The sequence below is a fragment of the Mus musculus genome, chromosome 4 (assembly GCF_000001635.26).
Source record: "Mus musculus strain C57BL/6J chromosome 4, GRCm38.p6 C57BL/6J".
NCBI classification, from domain to species: domain Eukaryota; kingdom Metazoa; phylum Chordata; class Mammalia; order Rodentia; family Muridae; genus Mus; species Mus musculus.
Window position 1 is genome coordinate 121,830,308 of NC_000070.6, and position 23,825 is coordinate 121,854,132.

Here is a 23,825-nt window from a genome sequence, read left to right on the forward strand (position 1 = left end):
ACAGTGACAGACAGTTAGATCAATGGAATAGAATTGAAGACCCAGAAATGAATCTACACACCTATGCTATAGTCACTTGATCTTTGACAAGGGAGTTAAAACCATCCAGCAGAAAAAACACAACATTTTCAGCAAAAGGTGCTGGAACAACTGGCAGTTATCATGTAGAAGAATTCGAATTGATCAATTCCTATCTCATTGTACTAAGGTCAAATCTAAGTGGATCAAGGAACTCCACATAAAACCAAAGACAATGAAACTTATAGAGGAGAAATTGGGGAAAAGCATCAAAGATAAGGGCACAGAGGAAAAATTCCTTAATAATGCAGCAATGGCTTGTGATGTAAGATCAAGAATCAAAAAATCGAACCTCATAAAATTGCAAAGTTTCTATAAGGCAAAAGAGACCCTCAATAAGACAAAAAGGCCAGCAACAGATTGAGAAAGGATCTTTACCTATCCTAAATCAGATAAGGTACTAATATCCAATGTATATAAATAACTTAAGAAGGTGGACTCCAGAAAATCAAACAACCCCTTAAAACATGGGGCTCAGAGCAAAACAAGGAATTCTAACCTGAGGAATACTGAATGGTTGAGAAGCACCTGAAAAAATGTTCAGCATCCTTAATCATCAGGGAACTGCAAATCCAAACAACCCTGAGATTTCACCTCACACAAGTCAGAAGGGCTAAGACCAAAAATTCAGGTGACAGCAGATGCTGGTGAGGATGTGGAGAAAAGAACTCACATGATATGTACTCACTGATAAGTGGATATTAGCCTAGAAACTTAGAATACCCAAGATACAAGACACAATTTGCAAAACACATGAAACTCAAGAAAAAGGAATACCCAAGTGTGGACACTATGCCCCTTCTTAGAATTGGGATCAAAACACCCATGGAAGGAGTTACAGAGACAAAGTTTGGAGCTGAGATGAAAGGATGCACCATCTAGAGACTGCCATACCCAGGGATCCATCACATAATCAGCCTCCAAACGCTGACACCATTGCATACACTAGCAAAATTTTGCTGAAAGGAACCTGATATAGCTGTCTCTTGTGAGGCTATGCTGGGGCCTAGAAAATACAAAAGTGAATGCTCACAGTCAGCTATTGGATGGATCACAGGGCCCCCAATGGAGGACTTAGAGAAAGTACCAAAGGAGCCGAAGGGATCTTCATCACTACAGGTGGACCAACAATATGAACTCCCAGTACCCCCCAGGGCTTGTGTCTCTAGCTGCATATTTATTAGATGATGGCCTAGTCAGCCATCAGTGGAAAGAGAGGCCCATTGGTCATGCAAACTTTATATGCCTCAGTACAGGGGAATGCCAGTCCAAGAAGTGGGAGTGGGTCAGTAGGGGAATGGGGGGCAGGGAAGGTATGGAGGAATTTTGGGATAGCATTGGAAATGTAAATGAAGAAAATACCTAATTAGATAAAAATAGAATGGATCAATTCACATTCTTCTTCATGATAACCTCCACTTGTACCTGTACCATTTGTTGAAAATGCTTTCTTTTTCCCACTGGATGGTTTTAGCTTCAATTCTATTCTATTGGTCTACTTGTCTGTCGCTATACATGTACCATGCATTTTTTTTTTCACAAATGCTCTGTAGTACAGCTTTAGTTCAGGCATGGTGATTCTGCCAGAGGTTCTTATATCATTGAGAAGAGTTTGTGCTATCCTACGTTTTTTGTTATTCCAGATGAATTTGCAGATTGCCTTTTTTAATTCGTTGAAAAATTGAGTTGGAATTTTGATGGGGATTGCATTGAATCTGTAGATTGCTTTTAGCAAGATAGCCATTTTTACTATATTGATCCTGCCAATCCATGAGCATGGGAGATCTTTCCATCTTCTGAGATCTTCTCTAATTTCTTTCTTCTGAGACTTGAAATTCTTATCATACAGATCGTTCACTTCCTTAGTTAGAGTCACACCAAGGTATTTTATATTATTTGTGAATATTGAGAAGGGTGTTGTTTCCCTAATTTCTTTCTCAGCCTGTTTATCCTTTGTGTAGAGAAAGGTCATTGACCTTTTTGAGTTAATTTTATATCCAGCTACTTCACCAAAGCTGTTTATCAGGTTTAGGAGTTCTCTGGTGGAATTTTTAGGGTCACTTATATATACTATTGTATTATCTGCAAAAATGATATTTTGACTTCATTTTTTCCAATTTGTATCCCCTTGATCTCCTTTTGTTGTCAAATTGCTCTGGCTAGGACTTCAAGTACAATGTTGAATAGGTAGGGAGAAAGTGAGCAGCTTTGTCTAGTTCCTGATTTTAGTGGGAATGCTTCCAGCTTCTCACCATTTACTTTGATGTTGGCTACTGGTTTGCTGTAGTTTGCTTTTATCATGTTTAGTTATGTGTCTCTAATTCCTAATCTTTCCAAGGCTTTTTTCATGAATGGCTGTTGGATTTTGTCAAATGCTTATTCCACATCTAACGAGATGATCATGTGGATTTTGTCTTTGAGTTTGTTTATTTAGTGGATTATGTTGATGGGTTTCCGTATATTAAACTATCCCTTCGTCCCTGGAATGAAACCTACTTGGTCAGGATGGATGGTCTTTTTGATGTGTTCTTGGATTCAGTTTAGCGAGAATTTTATTGAGTATTTTTTGCAGCGGTATTCATAAGGGAAATTGGTTTGAAGTTCTCTATCTTTCTTGGGTCTTTCTGTGGTTTAGGTATCAGAGTAATTTTGACTTCATAGAATTAATTGAGTAGAGTACCTTCTGCTTCTATTTTGTGGAATAGTTTGTGAAGTACTGGAATTAGATCTACTTTGAAGGTCTGATAGAACTCTGCATTAATCCTATCTGGTCCTGGGCTTTTTTTTTTTTTTTCTTTTGGTTGGAGACTATCAATGACTGCTTCTATTTCGTTAGGCGATATAGGACTGTTTAGATCATTAACCTGATCCCGATTTAACGTTGTTATCTGTATAGAAATTTGTCAATTTCATGCCTGTTTTTCAGTTTTCTTGAGTATAGCCTTTTATAGAAGGATCTGATAGTGTTTTGGATTTCTTCAGGATCTATTGTTATGTCTCCTTTTCATTTCTGATTTTGTTAATTAGGATGCTGAACCTGTGCCCTCTAGTGAGTCTGGCTAAAGATTTATCTATGTTGTTGATTTTCTCAATGAGCCGCTCCTCGTTTGGTTGATTCTTTGAATAGTACTTTTTCTTTCCACTTGGTTGATTTTGCCCCTGAGTTTGATTATTTCTTGTCGTCTACTCCTCTTGGGTGAATTTACTTCCTTTTGTTCTAGAGCTTTTAGGTGTGTTGTCAAGCTGCTAGCGTGTGTGTGCTCTCTCTAGTTTCTTTTTTGTGAGGCACTCTGAGCTATGAGTTTTCCTCTTAGAAATGCTTTCATTGTGTCCCATAAGTTTGGGTATGCTGTGGCATCATTTTCATTAAACTCTAAAAAGTGTTTAATTTCTTTCTTTATTCCTCCTTGACCAAGGTATCATTGAGAAAAGTGTTGTTCAGTTTCCATGTGAATGTTGGTTTTTTATTATTTATGTTGTTATTGAAGATCAGCCTTAGTCCATAGTGATCTGATAGGATGCATGGGACAATTTCAATATTTTTGTATCTGTTGAGGCCTGTTTTGAGACCAATTATATTGTCAATTTTGGAGAAGTTACCATGAAGTGCTGAGAAGATGGTATATATTTTATTTTAGGATAAAATATTCGGTAGATATCTGTTAAATCCATTTGTTTCATAACTTCTGCTAGTTTCACTGTGTCTCTGTTTAGTTTCTGTTTCCACGATCTGTCCATTGATGAAAGTGGTATGTTAAAGTCCCCCATTGTTATTGTGTGAGGTACAAGTGTGCTTTGAACTTTAATAACGTTTCTTTGATGAATGTGGCTGCCCTTGCATTTGGAGCATAGATATTCACAATTGAGAGTTCCTCTTGGAAGATTTTACATTTGATGAGTATGAAGTGCCTCTCCTTGTCTTTTTTATAACTTTGGGTTGGAATTTGATTTTATTAGATATTAGAATGCCTGCTCCTGATTTTTTCTTCAGACCATTTGCTTGGAAAATTGTTTTCCAGTCTTTCACTGTGAGGTAGCCTCTGACTTTTTCCCTGAGGTTTCCTGTAAGCAGCAAAAGTTTGGGTCCTGTTTGTATAGCCAGTCTGTTACTATGTCTTTTTATTGGGGAATTGAATCCAGTGATATTAAGAAATATTAAGGAAAAGTAATTGTTGCTTTCTATTATTTTTGTTGTTAGAGTTTGCAATCAGTTCTTGTGGCTGTCTTCTTTTAGGTTTGTTGAAGGATTACTTTCTTGCTTTTTTTTTTTGACCAATGGGTGAATACTTCATTTCTCCTTAGAATAGGGAACAAAATATCCATGAAAGGAATTACAGAGACAAACTTTAGAGCTAACATGAAAGTATACAGTATCCAGAGACTACCCCACCTGGGGATCAAGTCCATAATCAGCCAACAAACCCAGACACTATTGCATATGCCCGCAAGATTTTCGCTGAAGGGACCCTGGTATAGCTGTCTCATATGAGGCTATGCCACTGCCTGGCATATACAGATGTGGATGCTCACAGTCATCTATAAGATGGCACACAGGGCCCCCAATGTAGAAGCTACAGAAAACACCCAAGGGGCTTAAGGGGTCTGCAACCCTATAGGTGGAACAACAATATGAACTAACCAGTACCCCCAGAGCTCATTTCTCTTGCTGCATATGTAGCAGAAGATGGCCTAGTCAGCCATCACTAGGAAGAGAGGACCCTTAGAATTGCAAACTCTGTATCCTCCAGTATAGGGGGAATGCCAGGGCCAAGAATTGAGAGTGGGTGTGTAGGGGAACAGGGAGGGAAGTGGGTATATGGAAATTTCGGGTAGCTTTTGAAATTTATATAAAGAAAATATCTAAGAAAAAAACAGTTTTGATTCATATCAGTACAGACTTCAAGGAGAAGGAGAAATAGGAACACTTGTGCCTTATTTGGTGAAAATAGAACAATAAAACCCTGTGTAAAACTACATGAATATCTATCTACAGTGCCATACATTTCCACAAGTGTTGTATTGTTATATTTCTACTATTAGGGTGCAAGTATTTCTATTTCTCCATATTCTTGAGTTTTCTCTGTGTATGAGTCAGAACTTCATTGTTTCGCTTTCCAATTTGGTAAAGACCATTGATGTTGTTGGCCCTTTCCTATCTTCTTGTAACATGACTTTTCTTTTCTAATACCCTTTTTATTACCTTATTCTTTTATTTTGATGTTTTTTAGGTTCATTTGTTAGTTTGTCTGTGAGTGTGTTTTGCCTGCATGTATATCTGTTAAACTTGTGCACACAGTGCCCTCATAAGCCAGAGGATGCTGTTTGGTCTCCCGGAACTACAGTTACAGAGTGTTGTGAGCAACCATGTGAATGTTGAGAGGAACAGTCATTAAATTTAACTGCTTATCCATTTCTCAAGCCCTATTTATTTATTTTGAGACAGGTTCTCACTCTTTAGCCCTGTAGCTCAAGTTGGCTTTGAGTTAAAGAGACCGCCATCCTTCCCTTCCAGAATGTTGGAAAAAAGACATCTTGGACAAGTGAAGATTGAGTTCTTTTAGTTCTTTTTTTTTAATTAGTTATTTTCCTCATTTACATTTCCAATGCTATCCCAAAAGTCCCCCACACCCTCCCCCCCACTACCCTACCCACCCACTCCCATATTTTGGCGCTGGCGTTCCCCTGTACTGGGGCATATAAAGTTTCCAAGTCCAGTGGGCCTCTCCTTCCAGTGATGGCCGACTAGGCCATCTTTCGATACATATGCAGCTAGAATCAAGAGCTCCAGGGTACTGGTTAGTTCATAATGTTCCACCTATAGGGTTGCAGATCCCTTTAGCTCCTAGGGTACTTTCTCTAGCTCCTCCATTGGGGGCTCTGTGATCCATCCAATAGCTGACTGTGAGCATCCACTTAAGTGTTTGCTAGGCCCCGACATAGTCTAACAATAGACAGCTATATCTGGGTCCTTTCAGCAAAATCTTGCTAGTGTATGCAATGGTGTCAGCGTTTGGAGGCTGATTATGGGATGGATCCCTGGATATGGCAGTCTCTAGATGGTCCATCCTTTTGTCTTAGCTCCAAACTTTGTCTCTGTAACTCCTTCCATGGGTGTTTTGTTCCCAGTTCTAAGAAGGGGCAAAGTGTCCACACTTTGGTCTTCACTCTTCTTGAGTTTCATGTGTTTTGCAAATTGTAACTTATATCTTAGGTATCCTAAGTTTCTGGGCTAATATCCACTTATCAGTGAGTACATATCATGTGGGTTCTTTTGTGATTGGGTTACCTCACTCAGGATAATGCCCTCCAGGTCCAACCATTTGCCTAGGAATTTCATAAATTCATTCTTTTTTATAGTGAGTAGTACTCCATTGTGTAAATATACCACATCTTTTAAGGAGGCCAGAGAGATGACTGAGTGGTTATGAGTATAGATGCTCTTGGAAAGAATGCAGGTTGGGTTTCCAATTCCCACAGTCAAACTAACAACTGTATGTGCCTTCACCTTCAGAGGATTCAGCATACTCTCTTTGACCTTTTAGGCAGCAGGTACATAGATACTGTTCACAGATCAATGAAGGCTACATACACAAACACACACAAAAACACACTGAAAACAAGTTTAATGAAATTAATTTATGTATATGTATATGTGTGAATGTCTTGTGTGCAGGTTCCTACAGAGTATAGAAGAAATAATTGAACCACCAGAGTTGGAGTTACAGATAGTTTGTTGTGAGTCACCAAACCTCAGTAGATGGATTTGGGTCCTCTGTAAAATCAATACACATTCTTTTTTTTCTTTGTCTGTGGTTTTTTTCTTTGTAACATTTTTGGTTGTTCTTGCACTCAGTTTGTAACCTAGGCTGGCCTTGAGTCACAGATAGTCACCTGTTAAAGGCATGTGCCTCTGCAGTCCAGATGCCATATAAACTCTTAACGACTTCAATGTTTTTTTCAGTCTTCCCAACAAACGCACAAACACAAACATTCTTTCTTTTTCTCTTTTTTTTCTTTTTTCTTAGATATTTTCTTCGTTTACATTTCAAATGCTATCCCCAAAGCCCTCTATATCCCCCCTCCCGCCCTGCTCCCTAACCCTCCCACTCCAGCTTCCTGGCCCTGGCATTCCCCTGTACTGGGGCATATGATCTTTACAAGACCAAGGGCCTCACCTACCATTGATGGCCCACTAGGCCACCCTCTACATTCATTCTCTTAACAGTTTGTTCCTTCGTTCCTTCCTCCCTCCACCCCTCTCTTTATATTTTTTATTTTTTATTTTTTTAAAAATTTTATTAGGTATTTTCCTCATTTACATTTCTAATGCTATCCCAAAACTCCCCCATACCCACCCCCTCCCCTACCCACCCACTCCCCCTTTTCGGCCCTGGCGTGCATATAAAGTTTGCAAGTCCAATGGGGCTCTCTTTCCAGTGATGGCCAACTAGGACATCTTTGATACATATATAGCTAGAGACAAGAGCTCAGGGGTACTGGTTAGTTCATATTGTTCCACCTATAGGGTTGCAGTTCCCTTTAGCTCCTTGGTTACTTTGTCTAGCTCCTCAATTGGGGGCTCTGTGATCCATCCAATAGCTGAATGTGAGCATCCACTTCTGTGTTTGCTAGGCCCCGACATAGTCTAACAAGAGACAGCTATATCTGGGTCCTTTCAGCAAAATATTGCTAGTGTATGCAATGGTGTCAGCGTTTGGAAGCTGATTATGGGATGGATCCCTGCATATGGAAATCACTAGATGGTCCATCCTTGCATCACAGCTCCAAACTTTGTCCCTGTAACTCCTTCCATGGGTGTTTTGTTCCCAATTCTAAGAAGGGGCAAAGTGTCCACACTTTGGTCTTCATTCTTCTTGAGTTTCATGCGTTTAGCAAATTGATCTTATATCTTGGGTATCCTAAGTTTCTGGGCTAATATCCACTTATCAATGAATACATATTGTGTGAGATCCTTTGTAATTGGGTTACCTCACTCAGGATGATGCCCTCCAATGCCTAGGAATTTCATAAATTCTTTCTTTTTAATAGCTGAGTAGTACTCCATTGTGTAAATGTACCACATTTTCTGTATCCATTCCTCTGTTGAGGGGCATCTGGGTTCTTTCCAGCTTCTGGCTATTATAAATAAGGCTGCTATAAACATAGTGGATCATGTGTCCTTCTTACCGGTTGTGTCATCTTCTGGATATACGCCCAGTAGAGGTATTGCGGGATCCTCCGGTAGTACTATGTCCAATTTTCTGAGGAACCGCCAGATTGATTTCCAGAGTGGTTGTACAAGCTTGCAATCCCACCAACAATGGAGGAGTGTTCCTCTTTCTTCACATCCTCACCAGCATCTCCTGTCACCTGAATTTTTTATCAGCCATTGTGACTGGTGTGAGGTGGAATCTCAGGGTTGTTTTGATTTGCATTTCCCTGATGATTGAGGATGTTGAGCATTGTTTTAGGTCCTTCTCTGCCATTCGGTATTCCTCAGGTGAGAATTCTTTGTTCAGCTCTGAGCCCCATTTTTTAATGGGGTTATTTGGTTTTCTGGAGTCCACCTTCTTGAGTTCTTTATATATATTGGATATTAGTCCCCTATCTGATTTGGGATAGGTAAAGATCCTTTCCCAATCAAACACAAACAGTCTTAATTAGAAAGCAAAAGTGAAACATAACAATAAAATTGAGGAAATTTAAAAAGTCAACAGAACATACTACAAAACCAATTCTTAACAAAACTGAAAAATCTCAATAAAATGGATGATTTTCTAGACAGATTCCAGGAACCAAATTTAAATTAAGATCAGATAAACTACTATGTACATAGCAGTCTTATTTATAATAGCCAGAAGCTGGAAAGAACCCAGATGTCCCTCAACAGAGGAATGGATACAGAAAATATGGTACATTTACACAATGGAATACTACTCAGCTATTAAAAACAATGAATTTCTGAAATTCTTTGGCAAATGGATGGATCTGGAGGGTATAATCCTGAGTTAGGTAACCCAATCACAAAAGAACTCACATGATATGCCCTCACTGATAAGTGGATATTAGCCAAGAAACTTAGAATACCCAAGATACAATTTGCAAAACACATGAAACTCAAGAAGAATGAAGACCAAAGTATGGACACTTTGCCTTGTCTTATAATTGGTAACAAAACACCCATGGAAGGAGTTACAGAGACAACCTTTGGAGCTGAGATGAAAGAATGGGCCATCCAGAGAGTGCCCCACCTGGGGGTCCATCCCATAATCAGGCACCAAACCCAGACACTATTGCATATGCCAACAAGATTTTGCTGAAAGGACCCTAATATAGCTGTCTCTTATGAGGCTATGCCAGTGTCTGGCAAACACAGAAGTGGATGCTCACAGTCAGCTATTGGATGGAACACATGGCCCCCCATGGAGGAGCTAGAGAAAGTACCCAATGAGCTGAAGGGGTCTGCAACCCTATAGGTAGATCAACAATATGAACTAACCAGTACCCCCAGAGCTCGTGTCTCTAGCTGCATATGTAGCAGAACATGGCCTAGTCGGCCATCATTGGGAAGAGAATCCCCTTGGTCTTGGAAACTTCATATGGCCCAGTACAGGGGAGCACCAGGGCCAAGAACTGGGAATAGGTCGGTAGGGGAGCAGGGTGGGGGAAGGTATAGGGGACTTTCGGGATAGCATTTGAAATGTAAATAAAGTAAATACCTAATTAATAAAAATAGAAAAAAAATCAGGTAAACTATCTTAAAACATTCCATACATTTTATGGAAATCAAAAATCTCCCAACCAAGAAAAGCCCGAGGCCATATGGTTTTAGTGTAACATTCTACTAGACTGTCAAGGGATAGCTAATACCAATACTCCTCAAACTATTCTAAAAAATAGAAACAGAAGGAACACCACCTAATTCATTCTATGAAGCCACAGTTACTGTGATACCTAAACCATACAAAGACTCAACAAAAGAGAGAGGGGGGAGAGAGAGGGGGGAGAGGGAGAGGGAGAGGGAGAGGGAGAGGGAGAGGGAGAGGGAGAGGGAGAGGGAGAGGGAGAGGGAGAGGGAGAGGGAGAGGGAGAGAGAGAGAGAGAGAGAGAGAGAGAGAGAGAGAGAGAGAGAGAAATTCAGGACAATTTCACTTATGATGCAAAAATACTCAATAAAATACTTGTAAAACGAATCCAAGCACACCTCAAAACTATCATTCCTCAAGATCATGTAGGCTTTATGCCAAGGTTACAATGATGTTTCAATATACAAAAATCAATCTATGTATACACTTCTGAAACAAAACCAATAAGAGTCCTATTTCTGAATTATACTATTTGTTTTGCTAGGTTGTAAAGTTTTCCATATCTTATGGATATTGAACTCATATACATGTTTTACAAATATTGTTCTTTATACTGGAGACTGGCCTCATCATCTAGCTTCCAGGTTCCTATATTGTGTGTTGAGATCCCATGGGGTTATCTGGAACTGAATGTGGAACTTGAGTCAAATGTGGCAACAGTATTCAGAACACAAAATGGACAAACATTAATTGAAAATCAAGGGTGAAGTCAATAGAGTTGTCCTGCAGTGTATACGTCTCCCAGTACATTGGAGTTTGGTTCTGACCAAACTCTTGCACTTTGCTCTCCCATATGGAAAACCAGCAATTGCTGCATCAGACACTCTGCCAAGACCCAAAGCCTCTGTATGTGATGAATTCCAGATATTTTTTGTGCCTACAATGTTTATGTTCTTATAGAAACAGTGGTTTAGCTGCAATAAACAAGGCTTTTTAATATTAATATCCCTTTCTATTATATTGTTTTGCAAAGTTGAATTTTACAAGTTGCTGCTGGTGGGCTGGATCGATGGCTTGTTAGTCTAGAGAACAGAAGATCTGGGTTCAGTTCCCAATAACCACATGAAAATTTACAACTCTTTGTTACTCCAGTTCCAGTGGACCTGAGATTCTCTTCTGGTCACTGTGGCTACTGCACACAAGTGGTACATAGGCACCCATGTAGAAAAACCACTTATATGTAGTGAGAAATTGGTTTCTTTGAAAACATAGAAGTATTATATGACTATGTTATAATTTTAATCCCAAGTTTGGGATATGGACTAGTTCAGATTATCCATAGCAGATAACTATGAATTGCCTCCTCTTATAGAACGGGGGTAATTTTTCAGCTGCCGGTAGTTTTTGCAGTGGTGTGCCATTTTGGACTCAGTGGACTTTTCACAGGGTATAGAAATGCTGGGGCCCTCACAGCCAAAGGGAATAGTTGCTGTTGTTCATGTTGGTGTGCAAAGGAGCAACAACAAACAGAAGAAAGTACAAATCCTGATGGTGAAGATAAACTGCCTCTAAGGAATCAGCAGGAAGTAATCTATCAATAAATTCACCCTGTTTCCTTTCTGTACTTTTCCCCTTTCATATTTATTGTTAGGAGTTTGAAATGGTGGGGGAAAGGAAGAAGAAGAAATAATTTCCTGCAAAGTACCCAAAGACTAGCTACACCCATACACACAAAGTAAAATATTAAATACTTGTTTTAAAAGTAATATTTTGACTCATGATTTTCCATCCTTGTTTTTGATGGCCAGGAGAAACAATAAGTATGTATGGCACTAAAATGATGTTTCAAATGAATAGAGCTGGAGCTTATGTTCCATCTGTTGAGATTGAGAAGCCTGTGATGGAGGTAAGATGCCAACTTGGTCCCTGTAGAGTTTGCTGTGGGGTTGATTAGAGAACGCTATATGAATGTTTCCCCTTACAAAACATATCCATATTGAATTGTATTTTATATTTTGATATAGGATTTTTCTGTATATCCAAGCTTACCTGAAACGTCATCTTCCTACTCAGACTCTTGAGTGGTGGGATTGCAGGCATGTGCCATCATGATCATGAATTCTAATGGACATATGAAGGTCTCAACCTGTATGAATTACTTTTCTGTTGTTGTGATTAAAAACACCATAATAAGATGCAACTTGAGTAGAGTTCATATGGGCTTATGTTTCCAAAGTGATAAGAGTTCTTCATGTCAGAAAGTGATATCACCGGGAGAAGGAAGGTAAGAGAGCAAAGCTTCAACTGCAAACATGTAGCAGGCGAGGAAACTGGAAGTGAGGCAAGGCTGTGAGGCCTTCAAGCCCACCCCAGTGATATGCTCTTCCAGCACAACTGGACCCCTGTAATATCACCAAACTGCATCGTAACAGGGGACCACATTAAAAATATGTGAGCCAAAGGGAGAAATTCTCATTTATACCATGATAAAACTAAATCACTAAGCTTATGAAGAAAAATCCTGTTCCCAACAATCCCTTCCATTGATTTCTCACTGCTTGATTTTTTAGGATGTGGATAACACAATGTTGTATGTCAGATCATCTAAATGTGATACTCTCACTATGGAGCCGAAGTTGTCATATGGCCACAATCTTGTTCAATTTTCTGATGTACTCCAATTTGTGTAAGCATTCTATTTCATGGCAACACTTTCATAAAATTGATATTTCTTGTATTCACATAAATTGACATTAATTATTTTGAAATCCTCTTATATCAATTAAAAGAAATTATCTTTAAGATGTGACAAAGGTATTTGGATCTTAATTTAATTTCATCCTTTGCCTGTGGGTGTTTGTAAATGTGTGTGTGTGTGTGTGTGTGTGTGTGTGTGTGTGTGTGTGTGTGTGTGTGTGTATGTAGGTCAGTACACGTAGATGTCAGAGGACAATATTTGGGATACATTCCTATTTTTCTTCTATGTAGGTGGGCATAAGTATATTGGTCAGAGAGGCCAGGGGAGGACATCACATCCTCTGAAACTGAGTTTGCAAATGATAGTGAGTTTCCTGCTTTAGATTCTTGGAACTGAAGTTGAGTCCTGTGCAAGAGCTGCAATCATTCCTGACTACTACTGAACTATGTCTCCAGCCCTCTTTTCCTTAAATGAATGAATGAATGAATCAATGAATCAATGAAAATAGTCTTTTTGTTTTTTGTTTGTTTCTTCATTTTGTTTTCCATACAGAGTTTCTCTGTGTGGTCATTTCTGTTCTGGAATTGGTTATTTATTCCAGGCCTGACTCTGTCTATGTGTGTACAGATTAAAGTCATGGGATGGTACATCCATATATATATATATATATATATATATATATATATATATATATATATATATATATATAGTATGTATATAAAAGTGTAAATAAAGAAAATATCTAATAAAATATATATGTGTATATACACACATATATACATACATATACATACATACATACAAACACTCACACACACACACACACACACACACACACACACACACACACACACACACATATATATATATAAAATTTTTAGACTATATTTATTTACTTAGTGTGTGCCTGCAGGACAATTCGGTGATGATGATGACAATGACGATGATGATGATGACGATGATAATGATGATGAAGACAAGAAAAGTCTCCCAATGAACTTGAAGCATATTCTTGATTCGACTGCTTTACTGACAGGCCCCATAGACCTTTCTGTATCAACAGCCCAGTACTGATATTATTGGCCATAGCTGCTCAGATTCCTGCTATGGTTGAAGATTTTATATTTTAAAAAGGAGAACATGCAGTCCACACTCAGTTTGTTATGCTTGAGTGAAAACACTTCACTAACTGAGCCATCATCGTTCTTACTTCTCAATTTATATTCTATAAAATAAGATTTTTGTTCAGCCTTTTGGGAGGAAGATATAGTAACACTGGTTTGGGGACTCAGTGTCTTAAATAGCTTACTCTGTTAGGTGACTGTTTATACATTCTAATATGACAGTCTGAGCTAACAACCATATTTGTCTGATTTAAACTGTTTTGCTGAAGTTGAAGAATGCCCAGTACCTTCCACAATCTTAAAATTAAGAACGACCTTGTAAGTTAACTTCTGTTTTTTAAGAATTTGTCTAATGATTTTATGTATATCGGTGTTCATTTGCTGTATGTATCGCTAGGAAAATTTCTGATTTCCAGAAATTGGAGTTACAGATACTTGTGAGCTACCAAGTCCATGCTTAGAATTGAGCTGAAGACCTGTGGAATGTAACTAAGTTAACAGTGCCAGTTCTCCACTGCTAAGCACTCTTCCAGGCCCAACATTCACTTTCTAATATCCATTGTTCTCATTTCTAACCGGATCCACCTAATATGTTGAATTTTTTTTCTCATTGGGATAAAGTCTTGCCTTGTATCCCAGGCTGGCCTCAAAGACCAATATCACACCTGTTTCAGCCTTGTGGGTGCTGGATTAAAACCATGTGTGATTACAACCAGCACCCACTCATTTAAAAAAAAACTTACTAGTTTGATATGTATACCAATGAACAGCACATGTGGATTTTCATTTGTGCACATGGTAAGAATCTAATTTCCACTAAGGAGGAAGTAGGAAGTTCGTTGGTATTGCAAAGCTCTGTGGTACAGGCAAATTAGGTGGAAATTTCTCTCTCCAACTTAACTAACATGATTTAATTGAAATAAGGTGATTCCAGGCATATGGTACATAGTAATTAGAGAATGAGAGAGAGAGAGAGACAGAGACAGAGACAGAGACAGAGACAGAAAGACAGAGAGACAGAGAGACAGAGAGACAGAGAGACAGAGACAGAGACAGAGACAGAGAGACAGAGACAGAGACAGAGAGAGCATGTGCCAGGGAGAGAGAGGTGCCAGGGAGGCCAGAAGAAGGAGTCAATTCACCTGGAACTGGAGATCAGGTATCTTTGAACTATCCGGTATACATGACAGAATCATACCTAGGGTTCTCTGCAAGAGTAGTTCACACCAGATTATTAAGCCATGTTTCCTGTCCTGAATATAATTTTCATTATGTATGTTTGAATGTACATATATATGTATGTTTGTATGCATGTATGTGTTCACACTTGAATGTGGTTTCTTTGTGGCAGTCAAGGGACAATTTAGGCAAGTGAGTTGTGTATTTCTTTTATGTTACTCAAGGACTGAACTCAAGTTGTCCCTGTAGCCAGAAGGTGCTACATGCTGTACCATCTCCTCAACCCTGGTGATGTTCTTTAATGAACTACACTAGCCAATAATGGAGGAGTCAAGAATATAATTGAGGAGATCAATGCGAAGGCTTTTGTAAAACCTCAGGGTAAAAATCGCAGGGAAGGTTCCTTTAGCAAGGTGGTGACAAGGGGTCAAAGTCAGGATGCATTTGTTCATGTAGTGGGATGCAAAAATAGAGGAGCCAAGGATAACTCCCAATTTATTAGTATGAGCAACTTCCTGAATTGTTGATATTTAGAGAGACAGAGACACCAGAGAGGAATACACTTTGTGTATTGGTTTGTTAAAGTAAGCAATTTGACTGTAGTGTGAATGACTTGACATAGACTTAATTTGTAAGTACACTCCTTGAGATGGCAAATAGAACTGTATTTCAGGACATACATGTCTGAAGTTCAGGATAGGAACAGGGTAGACGCATTCAAAAGTCTCCAGTGTATACACTAATTCTGTTTACTTTAATGTTTATTATAGGGAAATTATAAATAGAAAACAGAATAATAGAGTGAATATCTCTTGTATTTACTTTCATCCTTGTTAATATTTCTCAGTTTCATTTTTGTTAAATGGATTAATGCATAAAAAATGTTTGCCAGTCAAATCTGACCAGCAGATGTGGACTCTCAGGACCATGGTGGAAGGAGAGTCCAAGTCTAGAAACTTGTCTTTGACCTCCACACATGTGTACTGGCACCCACATTCACACTCAATCCTATCCTAACTCTCCCACCTCCTCTCCCATTGATCAGAACATTTTAAAGCAAAATGACTTATTGTGACCCATAAAAACTTTTCAAATAAAGAGAAGAAGCTTATAAGTTGGCTCTGATATTTTGTGTCTTTAATTCTTGAATTTGGGAGATGGAGGAAGTAGCATGTGAAGTTCAGGATCAACATAGGCTGTGAAGTGAATTTGAAGCTAGCCTGGCATACATAATATATCAGCAAAAATGAAGAAAAAAGAAAAAAAAGATATAAAAAAACCAAGCAACCAACTGGTGTTTAAAAATGTACTATGTAAATGCAGATCTTGATGCAAGAGTTTGATCAGAATGGCAGAAGCTTGGTGTAATGATATCTGCCTTTAATCCCAATATTTGGATGGCAACATGAGTAGGTATTTTAATTTGAGGGCAGCCTGGTCTACAATGTAAGTTCTAGGACAGCCAGATATCCCCAAAATAACCTAGTGGGTAAATTTGGAAGGTAGGGAAGGGGTTGGAAATAGAGATGGCTCTAACTGCTCTTGATGAGTCCTGAAGCAAGGTGTCCCAGTTTTGGAAATTCGAGGGAATGGTCCTAAGACAAACCCAGGGCATGTGCAGACATCGTGAACACAGCAGTGCTCTGCATGCATTTTGAACTATGAAGACACAATCAAATTGTGAAAGACCAAACCTGCCTGCAAAGAAATGCATAGTCTCTTGCTCCTTCACATAGGCACTTCTTTTATCTCACTCCTCCTAGTTTAGGAAAGGTTTTTAAGAGACCTTGTAAGACCATGTAAGAGAGGCATGCTTGCTTTGTGTAAGCTCTTCCCGGGTTCTCCTAAATAAACCCACCTGCACTTTGAATCCTGTCTCCTGACATTTTCCCTAATGATTTCCTAATGTGGCACATAATCTTGGGGCAGGAGCTTGGAGCAGGGGACCATCTTGCAACCCAGGAAGAATGTACAGCAGCAGTGCATCCACAGCTGACTCATAGGTCCTACCTGAGGTTTACCTGAGTTAGTCTCGCCATTCCTCTGAACCTCTCCTACTTTCTCCTACTCAGCCTTCCTTGATGAGTCCTCTGCACTAAAGAATGCTAATTGTCTGAGTCTGAGGACCTGCTCCTCCTGACTTCACCTGTCCTTGCATGTAAAACTCTCAAAACCCATCTTGAGCATTTCCCTTAAATTGTTCCCTTATCATTCTACTATAAGTTCCTCTTTTCTCTCTTTATTTCCCTTTCTCCCTCTCTTCAGCCTTAGTTTTCTCCCCCTATTTGGCCCTAGAAAAATATAAAGTTATTTCTTCTCTTCCTTGTAGACTTCAACATCAGGCTATCTTCTGATCCTTGAGATGATGTTCATCTTCTATCTGGGAGACTACTTCAGGACTCCCTCATTTGCTCTGTTCTCAAACCTCTCTAGGATAGGATCCTAAGTCTCTCTGAAACTCTAGGAATATCCCTTCTCCTAATAATGTGCTCTAACTTCTCACCCCTACTGCCTCACAAATTTTATAGTTCCCAGGATTTAACTCAGGATTTTGGCAGCTGCTTTAACCACCAAACATTTTCATTTCATTGTGTGTCCATAGGAGACATTAGGTCATGTCCAGAAAGACAACAATCTTTCCAACATCATGCTGTCCTTAGAAGAAAAAGGGTCTGTGGAAGATAGATATGCATGGGATAGGGGGTTGTGGATGGGAAACTGGTAAAGGGATAACATTTTAAATGTAAATAAATAAAATATCCAGAAAAAATGAAAAAAATCATCTCTACTCCAGAACTAATTTTATGCCACAGTTCTCCACACCCAAATCCTTCCCAGAGAGAACTAGTCTCCCAGGAATGCTAACATACCTAAGATCACAGGTAAGACCATGACTACTGCTCCAATACTTGGCTCAAGTCATACCAGCCCAAAGCCCACAAGACACAGGATCCTTCTGGATTCCATCAGTACCCAGAGTTGATCCTGAGCCATGGCTCTCAGTGCCCAAATTCTGCCTCGAGAAAGCAATTCTCCCAAGAGTGCTGACCTACCTAAAATCATAGATTCACAGGCTCACATTAGGGACGAGCCATAGTCAGAGACAGGAAGACCAGCTAACACCAAAGATAACCTAATGGTGAGAGGCAAGCACAAGAACATAAGCAAAAGAAACTAAGGCTTCTTGCCATCATCAGAACCCAGTTCTCCCACAACAACAAACTCTGTATACCCCAACACACTAGAAAACCAAGATTCTGGATCAAAATCACATCTCATGATGATGATAAAGGACTTTAAGGATGACATAAATAACTCCCTTAAGAAGTACAGGATAATATCCACTTATCAGTGAATACATATTGTGTGAGTTTCTTTGTGAATGTGTTACCTCACTCAGGATGATAACCTCCAGGTCCATCCATTTGGCTAGGAATTTCATAAATTCATTCTTTTTAATAGCTGAATAGTACTCCATTGTGTAGATGTACCACATTTTCTGTATCCATTCCTCTGTTGAGGGGCATCTAGGTTCTTTCCAGCTTCTGGCTATTATAAATAAGGCTGCTATGAACACATGAAACTCAAGAAGAATGAAGACTGAAGTGTGGACACTATGCCCCTCCTTAGATTTGGGAACAAAACACCCATGGAAGGAGTTACAGAGACAAAGTTTGGAGCTGAGATGAAAGGATGGACCATGTAGAGACTGCCATATCCAGGGATCCACCCCATAATCAGCATCCAAACGCTGACACCATTGCATACACTAGCAAGATTTTATTGAAAGGACCCAGATGTAGCTGTCTCTTGTGAGACTATGCCGGGGCCTAGCAAACACAGAAGTGGATGCTCACAGTCAGCTATTGGATGGATCATAGGGCTCCCAATGGAGGAGCTAGAGAAAGTAGCCAAGGAGCTAAAGGGATCTGCAACCCTATAGGTGGAACAACATTATGAACTAACCAGTACCCCGGAGCTCTTGACTCTAGCTGCATATATATCAAAAGATGGCCTAGTCGGCCATCACAGGAAAGAGAGGTCCATTGGACTTGCAAACTTTATATGCCCCAGTACAGGGGAACACCAGGGCCAAAAAGGGGGAGTGGGTGGGCAGGGGAGTGGGGGTGGGTGGATATGGGGGACTTTTGGTATAGCATTGGAAATGTAAATGAGTTAAATACCTAATAAAAAATGGAAAAAAAAAGAAAAAAAAAAGAAGTACAGGATAACACAGGTAAATAGGTATCAGAAGATGGCCTAGTTGGCCATCACTGGGAAGAGAGGCCCCTTGGTCTTGCAAACTTTATATGCCTCAGTACAGGGGGAACGCCAGGGCCAAGAAGAGAGAGTGGGTGGGTAGTGGAGTAGGGGTGGAGGGCCTGGGGGACTTTTGGGATAGCATTAGAAATGTAAATGAAGAAAATACCTAATTAACAAAAAGTACAGGATAACACAGGTAAATAGGTAGAAGCCCCACAGGAAGAACAGTATCAACAAACCACACTCCCCAGAGATCACAGGGACTAAGCCACCAACTAAGGAGTACAGATGGAGAGACCCATGAGTCCAGCTGTACATGTGACAGAGGATGGTCGTGTTCCATCCCATCAATGGGAAAAGCCCTTTGTCCTGTAAAGGATCAAGGGATGTCCCAGTAGGGGCATTTTGAGGGTGGGAAGGCAGGAGTAGGTGGATGGGTGGGGGAACACCCTCATAGAAGCAGGGAGAGGGGAATGGGATAGGGGTTTTCAGAAGGCAACCAGGAAAGGGTACAGCATTTGTAATGTAAATAAAGAAAATATCCAATAAAAAAAGAATTTAAAAAGTACAGGAGGTAGTGATATTCTTACTTCTTCCTTTCCTATGTGCATCCCTTTGACCTCCTCTGTTGTCTTATTTCTATGGCTAGGACTTCAAATACTGTATTGACTAGATAGGAGAGAGAGAATGGGCAGCTTTGTCTAGTCCCTCGTTTTAGTGGGATTGCATCAAGTTTCTCTCCATTTAGTTTGATTTGGGCTACTAGCTTGCTGTACTTTTTTTTTTTTTTTTTTTTACTATGTTTAGGTACGGGTCTTATATTCCTGATTTTTCCAAGACTTTTAACATGAAGGGATGCTGAATTTTGTCAAATGCTTTCTCAGCATCTAGTGAAATGACCACGTGGTATTTTTGTTTGAGTTTTTGTAGTGGATTACATCGATGGATTTCCATATATTGAACCATCTCTGCACCACTTGGATGAAACCTACATGATCATGGTTAATGATCATGTTGATTTTTTCTTGGATTCAGATTGTGAGAATTTCATTAAGTATTTTTGCATCGATATTCATAAAGGATGTTGGTTGGAAGTTCTCTTTCTTCGCTGGATATTTGTGTGATTTAGGTATGAGTTTTGCAAATTGTATTTTGGGTAGTCTAAGTTTCTGGGCTAATACCCTTTGTCAGTGAGTGCATATCATGTGTGTTCTTTTGTGATTGGGTTACCTCACTCAGGATGATATACTCCAGATCCATCCATTTGTCTAAGAATTTCATAAATTCATTGTTTATAATTGCTGAAGGAAGGAAAACCAAAGTGTGGCTACTTCGTCCCTTCTTAGAAGGGGGAACACCATTCCTATGGAAGGAGTTACAGAGACAAAATTCAGAGGTGAGACTGAAGTAAGGACCATCCAGAGATTTCCCCACCCGGGGATCCATACCATAAACAACCACCAAACCAGACACTATTGCATATACCAGCAAGATTTTGCTGACAGGATCCTGATATAGCTGTCTCCTGTGAGGCTATGCCAGTGCCTGGAAAATACAGAAGTGGATGCTCACATGCATCTATTGAATGGAACACAGTGTCCCCAATGCAGGAGCTAGAGAAAGTACCAAAGGAGCTAAAGGGGTCTTCAGCCCTATAGGAGAAACAACAATATGAATTAACCAGTACCCCCAGAGCTCGTGTCTCTAGCTGCATATTTAGCAGAGGGTGACCTAGTCATCCATCAGTCAGAGGAGAGGCCTTTTGGACTTGCAAGTATTCTAGGCACCAGTATAGTGGAATGCCAGGGCCAGGAAGTGGGAGTGGGTGGGTTGGGAAGCAGAGGGAAGGGGGAGAATACAGGTGATTTTCAGAGAGGAATCTAGGGAAGGGGATAACATTTGAAATGTAAAATAAAACATCTAATAAAAGTAATAAATCTAAAAAAAAACAAGTCAGTAATTGATGAAAAGAGTCTTGGCAATTACAATGAACACAGGCTGCCTATCAACAGAGACAACCACAGCATTTTTGGGGCAGTGATCATATGGGTTAGCTGTGAAGATTCTTTTTCTTGAAGAATCTTAAGGACATTTCTTGTGTAAGATTCAGCTTAGTGGCCTGTTTGCCCTGGAGAGTCCCTGGCTGTATCCTGTAGAGAGTTGTTTCTTTTCCCCTATGATAGTGTAAGAGGGGTCAGCCCTAGGCACACTCCAGGGACTGTAGAAAGAGAGGAGATGACTGTATAGGATCAGGATTTATGTATTAAAAGCATGAGAACATGTCTGTTTGTCTCAGTGTCCTCATTTCTGTTTTGGTTGTTGTGTTGAGAATAGATTGTAGTTATAGGTACTGCAAGGGGACACAGAAGACCTTAAACCCCAGAGAAGCCTGGGGCTCAGATCTGTAGTGACAGCTATATGGTAACATGAAATGTGAGGAAGTAGTGGAAGTTTGACTTATTTGAGGGTGGCATCAAGAGAATTAGATGTGGCCTGAGAGATAGATGTGGCAAAGACAACTCAACAGTTTGTCTTGGACATTAGAAAGTGGAGTTGTTTTTATCAAGATACTGTAGCTTCGAGGGTGAGTGAAACTGAGGGCATTAGGTGTGTGTGTGTGTGTGTGTGTGTGTGATGAGAGAGAGAGAGAGAGAGAGAGAGAGAGAGAGAGAGAGAGAGAGAGAGAGAGAGAGAGAGGAAATGAAAACAGGCAGATTGTTATTTTTAAAGTAAACATGGTGTCATAAGCCAATCATCTGAGAATTGTGGAATCAGAAAAAAAGAGGCTCATGGGTTCCAGGTCAGGTTGACAGACATTATCACTAACAAACTAATATTTTATTCAGCTTTTTGCCCCTACTTAATTTACAGGTTTTATTGTTGTTTGGTTATTGCTATTGTTACTTTTGACATTTAAAACTGTGTTTGTGTGTGTGTGTGTGTGTGTGTGTGTGTGTGTGTGTGTGTGTGTGTGTGTTTGTATGTGTGTGTGTTTGTATGTGTGTGTGTGAGTGTGTGTGTGTGTGTGTGTGTGTACATATGAGGAGGTAAGAGTTGAGTTTTGGGGAGTCTGTACTCTCCTTGTTCTATGTGGATCCCAGGGAATGGACTCAGGTCATAAGTTTGGCAGCAGGTGTCTATACCTATTGCCAGCCTTCTTTATTGCCTTCTTCAATCCCATATAGCCTATGGTGACCTAGAATTTCCTTATTTAAAATTTCATTCATTTATATTTTATTCACATTGGTGTTTGGCATGAATATATATGTTTGAGTGTGTCAACCCCATGCGAATCATACAGAGTTGTGAGTAGCCATGTTGGTGCTGGGGACTGAACTGGAGACTCTGGAAGAGGAACCCATGTTCTGAAACATTGAGCCATCTCACCAGCCCCAGCCTAGAATTTTCTATGTAGCCAAGGGATACCCTAGTACTTCTGTTAATCTTACTTCTACCACACAAGAGCTGGTATTGCAATCATAGGGTTCTATGCGGTGCTAATTTGATTTTTAAAGACAGTATATCATGTGGCCCATGTTATCCTTGATCTTGATATGTAGCCAAGGAGAAATCTTTTCCCTATTGATTTCTGTCAATTTTATTTTGGATTCATTATTTTATTTTAAGACAGGGTCTCACTGTGTACTTAACACTGTCTTGGGGCTGACTAAGTAGTCCAGGATAGTCTCAAATTCCCTGAGATTCACTTGTCTCCTCCTTCTATGTTCTGTGATACAGAAGCCATAATGCCATTGTCCCAATGGTAAACTGGATTCTAATATCCTTCCATTACTGTGCAATTTGTGTGGTTTTTAAAAATGTACCACTATGTAAAGCACTTCTTTGTAGGAGAGGGTCGCTTTATTTTAAAAATAGGCTCACTGGTTTGCAGTACTGGCTGATATGAACTAGGATCACTCTGTTCCAATCTGGAGTTTGGGATTACAAGCATGTGATGGCATACTGGCCCATTGATTTCGCAAATCTGATAGCTTTTACATCCAACAGGCAGTAAAGACGTTTACATGGTGGGAACTTTTGTTCAGAGCCAGGGCCTCTGGCTAATTTACAGTCCTTCATGAGGTGATGCCACCCCAGGAGCGAATTTGCCAGGAGTGAGGACACCAAAGCTTCAGGAGGTAGATTGAGAGCCAGGAAACAGCCCAGCAGAGGCAGTGAGGGAACATCCTGTGGGGTGGAGGGAGATGAGGAGAGTTCAGTGTTCAGAATTAGTGCAGTGCAGCGTTTAGCTTTGAGACAAAAGTACCATGCTCTAAAGGATCAAGTGTGTCAGGAAGAAGATAGTGTCTAGTTCTAAGATTAGAACTACTAACAAGTAGAAGTGGGGAATGAGAAAATGTAAAATAAAAACCAACAGACTAGGCCTTTAGGCCCAGACTTGAGAATGTGACCTTTGTGACTCAATGTTCCAAGGAATGCTAATCATAAAAGAGATAGCAACATTTCTCCACTCACCTGCTACCTGGGTTCATGGAGTGTTTGTTCAAAAAAAGGTCACCCTGACCATTGCTGGAACCTGCTATGTAAATGTGCTATTGTTAGAGGTTCATAGAAGCTGTCTTGAGAAATAACAACACAATTACCAAGTATTTTTCCTTGTGACTTCCACTTCCTTGTGACTCTAAACTAGTATTTTTTGTATTTTCCAATAATGCC